This window comes from Myotis yumanensis, unplaced genomic scaffold, assembly GCF_028538775.1.
Source record: "Myotis yumanensis isolate MYYU_CA2020_CCGP unplaced genomic scaffold, mMyoYum1.0.hap1 SCAF_2, whole genome shotgun sequence".
Lineage (NCBI taxonomy): Eukaryota > Metazoa > Chordata > Mammalia > Chiroptera > Vespertilionidae > Myotis > Myotis yumanensis.
This window is the reverse complement of record NW_027223753.1, coordinates 137,313,402-137,320,775: the sequence shown is the minus strand read 5'-3', so window position 1 is coordinate 137,320,775 and position 7,374 is coordinate 137,313,402. Positions and strand designations below refer to the sequence as shown.

Below are 7,374 nucleotides of genomic sequence, written 5' to 3'. Positions count from 1 at the left end.
CTCCTCCACTGAGGAGCTGCCCCCACGACAGGCCAATGGCAGCGACCCAACAGCTACCTCTGATCTGCTCAGTGTCCTCAAAGCCTTTCTCGCTTACCCCATTTCATCACATGCCTTCTTTGATTAGCATGTTCTTCAACAGGCTTACAACTGCATTCTTGAGTTCACACTCGATTACTGAGTGGAAAACAATAATTCCTTCCCTTTGTATAATGCTTCAGGCCACTTCCTTGCTGTTTAGAGATAGAAACCCGTTTCTGGAACATTGCAAATAAATTGTGCTAGCTCAAATATTTCTTCCTCAATCCATCTCCTGTGAAGTTTTTTAAAGGTAAAAATGCCACCCTTGGAGAGTCTGTTTTAATCGGCCTCAGGTGAGACTCCCAGAGCTATTTGGTTTAACCACGTGGCTCACTTAGATGTGTCTTGGTTTGAGAGCATTGCCCAGAAAGCTAATCAGTTAAAACCCACTCAATGCAGCAACTTCTGCACATGTACCTGCACCGTTTCTTCACCTGTGCCGTTCCCTGCCTTCCTCCAGGTACGTCACCTCCCACCAGTACAGTCAACCTAAACCAGTGGTCGGCAAACTGCAGCTGGCGAGCCACATGTGGCTCTTTGGCCCCTTGAGTGTGGCTCTTCCACAAAATACCACCTGCGGTCACGCACATACAGTGCGATTGAAACTTCGTGGCCCATGTGCAGAAGTCGGTGTTTTGTGGAAGAGCCACCCTCAAGGGGCCAAAGAGCCGCAGTTTGCCGACCACTGAGTCCTAAACATTTGATCTGTGACCACACTTAAGTTGCATCATTCATGATCTCACCGTCCCCAGAGCTTTTATTTTCCTAAGTGATCTTAGCCTATGCACTGCCACTATTTGGCTCTTTTTATACTTTGTTTCTCATCTTGTCAAAATTAAGGATGACACCCTCGCTAGGCTAGGCTGGATTTCTGTTTTTTAAAATAAGCAAAGAGGCAAACAACAACCTGCAAACAACAACCTTCAAATAAAAATTTTATCCTTCTGCCCTATAACCTCCATTCAAAACAATTGTACAGATGCTCTGGGTGTGCACCAGCCTGGGCCTGACTGGGGTGTGGGCACCTATGGTCATCTTGGCTTTCTGGGGAAAGGCAGCATTAGAGGGAAAATTTGTAGGAGAGGGTAACCCCACTATGGAGGGTTAGATAGCCCCTATACCGTATCACCAATCTCGGAACCGAGCCAGCAGACCAGACAATAATAGCAGAAAGGGCAGGAGAAAATGAAGATGGGGGACATGGCACTGAGTGTACAAAACTGGAACATGATGCTAATACAGACCATAGTTCATTATCCTTTCATGTATTGCAACCCAGGGGTCAAAAACAGTGGGCAATGGAGCATAAAAAAGGGTGATGGAAGTAGTGATATCCTTGACTTCTTTATTGGAATGAAGTTAGAAAAGGCCCCATGTAGCAGGAAGTGGCCAGTCCACATGGTATAGTTGAAGTCTGACCTGATGGAAAGGTTTGTGGAGCAAGTGTTCTTTAAATACTTAAAGCGGAACCTGAAGGTCATTACTTTCTTTTGCTTAAACCTCCACTAGATAATCAAGAAAACAGAACATACTGCTGAAACACTGTTGAGTCCTTCAGTACTTCAGGCTTATGCATAGCCATACAGGCTGTTTTTGCATTAATGGCATCCTGAGCATCAAGACAAGTAGGAAAACTGCTAGTGACTAGTATGGTACCAGAGAGTAAAGATGGTGTCACTCAAGTTCCTCCTGTGGCTGAAGGATGTGTGATTGGCAGCTGTGGTAAGCACATGTCAATCACAACGCAGCTGCAATATATTTCATTCGGTGACTGCTGAGGCCGAGAAGTAGGAATAGCTCCAGAGCAATCCCTGGAAACAGCTATGCAAGTAAAGCAGTGCTATAGTTATGTCTGCCCAGATTTAGTAAAAGAATTTAACAAGTATCACACACGTGGGCCAAGTGGATTAAACAGTATACTGAATTCAAGGCGATTTCAAAGAAAGAATTTTCCATTGACGTGAGTTATGACAGATCCTGAAATCTTTCTTCAGGAATTTGCTAATCCAGACTTCATACCACCTACCTAAGAAATAGGAGATGAAGTAATTCAAAATTATCTTTTTGAGGTCACTCTCTCTACAAAAATATTGACCTCACTGAACTGGATGTGCATGGACTTTGAGTGTGGCTTTCATATTTTAAAGGAAAAAAAGGGACCAAGTAAAAAATAAATTTCAAAACATAGCCTCATACACAACAATGTGAATGTATTTAATTCCACTGAAATAATTCACTTAAAAATGAATAAAATGGTAAGTTTTATGTTATATGTATGTTACCACAATAAAACAAATAAATATTTTAAGTGGCCTCATGACACTTGCCATTACTCATTCATAGGACAAGGGATTCCAATAATTATTAATTGCTACCATCCTCCAAAAAAGAAAATTGATTTTTGTTGCAAGTGCTTTTAGAATGAAAAAGCTAGTATGTTGAGTTGTCTAATTACATGCATTCTTTTTCTTGCTAAAAAAAATTTTTTTTAAGTAAGACAAGACTGTTGGACCACTTTTTTAAAAATTAAAAAGCATTGCTCACAACATTCAGGTATTACAACACCAGTTTCATCCTCTGCTCACGGAGATATCCTCCTGGTTCATATGTGCAAGCAGGTGCCATGTCCGACGTATGAGAGGCAAACACAGGGCAGTGCTGTGTGCTGTTGTCTGCTTCTAAGGGAGAGGTTTTGATCTCTCTCAGAATCTCTCCTATGGCAGAAATGATTGGCAATGCTGCGGTCCAATCAAATCTCTACTAGGTGATTTGAGTGCTACTGCTTTTTTTTTTTTTTGTCTTTTGTATCTGGCTTAACATTATGTTTTCAGGTTTATCATGTATCAGTACTTCATTCCTTTTCACTGCCTTAGTCAGCTCAAGCTGCTATAACAAAATACCATAGAGTGAACAGACTTTTATTTCTCATTGTTCTGGAGGCTCTGAAGTCCATCGAGTTGCTGCCAAATTTGGTTCTCAGTGAGGACTCTCCTTCTCATCTTGAAGATGGCCACGTTCTCACTATATCCTCATATGGCAGAGAGAAGAAGCTCAAGTGAACCTTCCCTTCCTTACAAGAGTGCTAATCCCATTATGGGGGCTCCACTCCCAGGACCTAATTCAAATCCAATTACCTCCCAAAAGCCTCAGCTTCTCATATCAGCACAGGTGGGTAAGGGCTTCAGCACATGACTTTCAGAGGACACGAACATTCAGTCCATAACATGACCCAATAATACGCCACTGTGCGGATACACTACATCTTATTCATCCATGCATTAATTGGCAGGCATTTGGGTTGTTTCCTCTTTGGGGTTATCTACACTAATAAAAGAGAAAGATGCAAATTGACTGTACTTTCGTGACGCCCCACAGCCAATCAGGAGTGAGTATGCAAATTAACCCAGCAAAGACGGTGGGTTAATTTGCATACTCAGGCGCCGAGCAGCAGAGGGTGGGCGGCCACTTGCATGCACACTGGCACCAAGCAGCCTGGGTCCCAGGGATGGGCGTCCTCGGGACCCAGGCCGCTCTGAGTCTGTAGGCCTGTGTGTAGGCCCAGAGCGCCCGGGGTCCCAGAATGACCCCCAGCCACTCCAGGCCTATGCGCGCAGGTGCCAAGCCACCAGGGGTGGGGCAGGAACATCCTTGGAACCCAGGCACTCTGAGCCAGCGCATGCACAAGTGGCCAGGGGCGGGGTGGGAACGTCCTCCACAGTAAGTGAGCAGACAGCAGACTGCGGGGGACTGCTTGCCCCTTGCCAGTGGCGAGGGGCAAGAAGTCCCCCGCAGCAAGTGAGCAGACAGCAGGGCCCTGCTTGCCCCTGGCCATGGCAGCGAGGGGCAAGCAGTCCTCTACAGGGCCCCCACAGAGAGCAGACACCAGGGCCCTGCTTGCCCCTTCAGCGGTGAGCCAGAGAACAGACAGCATGTCCCTGCTTGCCCCTGGCCCTGGTGGCGAAGGGCAAGCAGGCCCCAAAGAGAGCAGACACCAGGGCCTGTGGTGGCATCAAGCAGGTAGGTCCGCAGAGAGCAGAGAACCATGAGGAGCAGGCCTAAGCTGTCAGTAGGACATCCCCTGAGGGCTCCCAGATTGGAGAGAGTGCAGGTTGGGCTCCCCCCGCATGAATTTCGTGCACTAGGCCCCTCGTCATTAATAATGCTGCAATGCACATTTGTGTACAAGTTTTGTGTGGACACATGTTTTCCATTCTCTTGGTTATATATCTAGCTGTGGAATTGCTAGCTCATATAGGAAATCTTTTTCTTTTAAATATATTTTATTGATTTTTTTACAGAGAGGAAGGGAGAGGAGTAGAGAGTTAGAAACATCAATCAGTTGCCTCCTGCACACCCCCTATTGGGGATGTGCCCGCAACCAAAGTACATGGGACCCTTCAGTCTGCAGGCCGACGCTCTATCCACTGAGCCAAACCAGTTAGGGCAAGAACTCTTAATCACTCAAGAAACTGCCAATCTGATTTCCCAAGTGGCTGCACCATTTTACAATCTTACCAGCAATACATGAGGGTTCTAATTTCTACAAATCCTCACCAACACTTGTTTATTGTCTGTCTTTTCCATTTTAATTATTCATCCTGGTGGGTGTGAATTGGTACCTCATGTGGTTTTGATTTGCATTTCCCTGATGACTAATGATGTCGAGCATTTTTTCTGTGGTCATTGGTCACTTATATATCTTCTTCGGAGAAATGTCTATTTGAATCATTTGCCCATATGTTAATTGTTTTATTTTTCTTTTTATTATTGTGAATAAGACCTCTTTATATATTCTGGTTATAACTTCCTTATTAAATATATGATTTCAGTTGTCTTTTTACTTTCTTGATAGTATCCTTTGAAGCATAAGTGTTTTTGGTTGTTCTTTTTAAGATAAATTGCTTTCTTAAAAAGCCCCTGGAGCTCTGGATCCAGAATAATGTTTTTTTAATATATAATATATGGTTTCATAGAATTTTATAGCAGGCAAGAAAGAAATTCAGGAATGTATTACAAGAAAAGATAACCTAATTGTTAATTAATTTAAATGAATTATGGATAGGAAATTAAATTTCACACATTTATAATAATTGAGGCTCTGTAATATATTATTTTGACTTCTTTTATATGTGTGAATGCATATGAAAGCAAATTGTAAAAAGTTATTCTACAAAACAAGCCAGAGAAAAATCTGTGCTTACCCCTGAACCTGACTAAGTGGAACTGAAGGGAATACAGAGTTAATTATTCGGGTTAATCAAATGGTGTTTATAAATGACAAATGGCTATAGTAAAGAAGTTATTAAGTTTATATACTGAACAATGGTAATAATATTTTAATTAATAAAAGTTGCTCTTGAAATAAATCTTTCTGGCTAATATTTCCCCTCTTTAGAATCTTGGGTAGTTAAAAAAAAAAAACACAACTAAATTGAATGCACATTTGAAACTTTTACAACAGTTCATGCAGAGTATACAAAGTTAACAGCTTATAAATTCTCCTTACCTCAAGAAAGAAAGCAGACATAAGAAACTGAACTACTATTGTGTTCACTTCTGCTAAAATACTTCTCCAGTATAGTGTAGGCTATTCATTTCTCTCTCTCTCTCTCTCTCTCTCTCTCTCTCTCTCTCTCATATAATTGACATATAACATTATATTGGTTGGACTATTCATTCCCTTCTCTCTTTTTTTGAGGTATAATTGACATATAGCAGTATATTGGTTTCAGGTGTACAATATAATGATTTGATATTTATATATTCCAAAATGATCACCACAATGTCTAGTTGACATCCATTTCTACACAGTAATCAATGTTTTTCTTATGAAAATATCTATTATCTTAGAAACTTTGAAATCTACAATATAGTATTACTAGTATTAACTACTAGAGACCTGGTGCATGAATTCATGCATGGGTGGGGTCCAGCCAGCCCCAATTGGGCTGATTGGGCCAGGCCAGCCAAGAGGAGGTGATATGGGAGGTTGGACAGCCCTGCCCCCTGGTCAAACTCCTGGTTGAAATCCTGGTCAAGGGGACAATTTGCATATTAGCCTTTTATTATATAGCATAGTCACCAAGATGTACATTACATCCCCAGGATTTATTTATTTTCTAACTGGAAGTTTGTACCTTCTGAACAACTATACTCATTTTGCCCACTCCATACCCGCTGACTCTGGCAACCACCAATCTGTTCTCTGTACCTATTTTTTAAAATAGTTTATTGATTTTTAGAGAGAGAGGAAGGGAGAAGAGAGAAACATTGATATAAGAGGGTAACATTGATCTGCTGCCTCCTGCACACACACACACACACACACACACACACACCCCACTGGGGATTGAGCCCACAACCTGGACATGTGCCTGATTGGGAATCAATCCAGCAACCTTTTGGTGCATGGGTAGATGCCCAACCAACTGAGCCACACTTGCCAGGCTTATTCATTTTTGTTTGGTTATTACATTCTACATATAAGTGAGATCGTGTGGTATTTGTCTTTGTCTGACTCATTTCACTTAGCATAATGCCTTCAAGTTCCATCTACATTGTCACAGATGGCAAGATTTTGTTCTTTTTTCACATCTGAATAATATTCCAGTATGCGTATGTATTACGTTTTTTTTATCCATTCATCTACTGATGAACATTTAGGTTGCTTTCATGTCTTGGCTATTGTCAGTAATGCTACAATAAACATGGAGATGCAGACATCTTTTTAAATTAGTGTCTTTGTTTCCTTTGAATAAATACCCAGAAGTGGAATTTCTGGATCATATGGTAGTTCTATTTTTAATTATTAACTCTTTATTGTTAATAGTATTACAGATACTCCTCTTACTTACCAATCTTTTGCATCCCTCCACCTGGATCCCACCCCAAACCAAGCCTTCACCACTCTATTTATTGTCTGTGTCCATGGGTAATTCATGTATGCATATAAGTTCTTTGGTTAATCTCTTCCTGCCCCTCTACCCCCATTCCCTCTGAGATTTGTCAGTCTGTTCCATGTTTCCATGCCTCTGGTTTTATTTTATTCATCAGTTTATTTTGTTCATTAGAGTCCTTCTTCATTTGTTTTAATTTTTAGATTCAATTGTTGATAGACATGTATTTATTGCCATTTTATTGTTTATATTTTGTATCTTTTTGTCCCAGAGGCTCCTTACACTATCTTCATATTTTTGGATTCCTTTTTCTTTTTGTTCTTCTGATTGGGTGTTTTTTGTTTCCTCATATTCCAAATCACTGATTTGATTTTTGGTGTCCTCTGCTCTACTGTTG

General features: G+C 41.3%; 1 pseudogene; it reads left to right on the top strand.

Moving 5' to 3' along the window:
* The first annotated feature begins 1,503 nt into the window (after positions 1-1,503).
* LOC139002596 (actin-related protein 3 pseudogene) lies at positions 1,504-2,255 on the top strand (annotated as a pseudogene).
* The last annotated feature ends 5,119 nt before the right edge of the window (positions 2,256-7,374 follow it).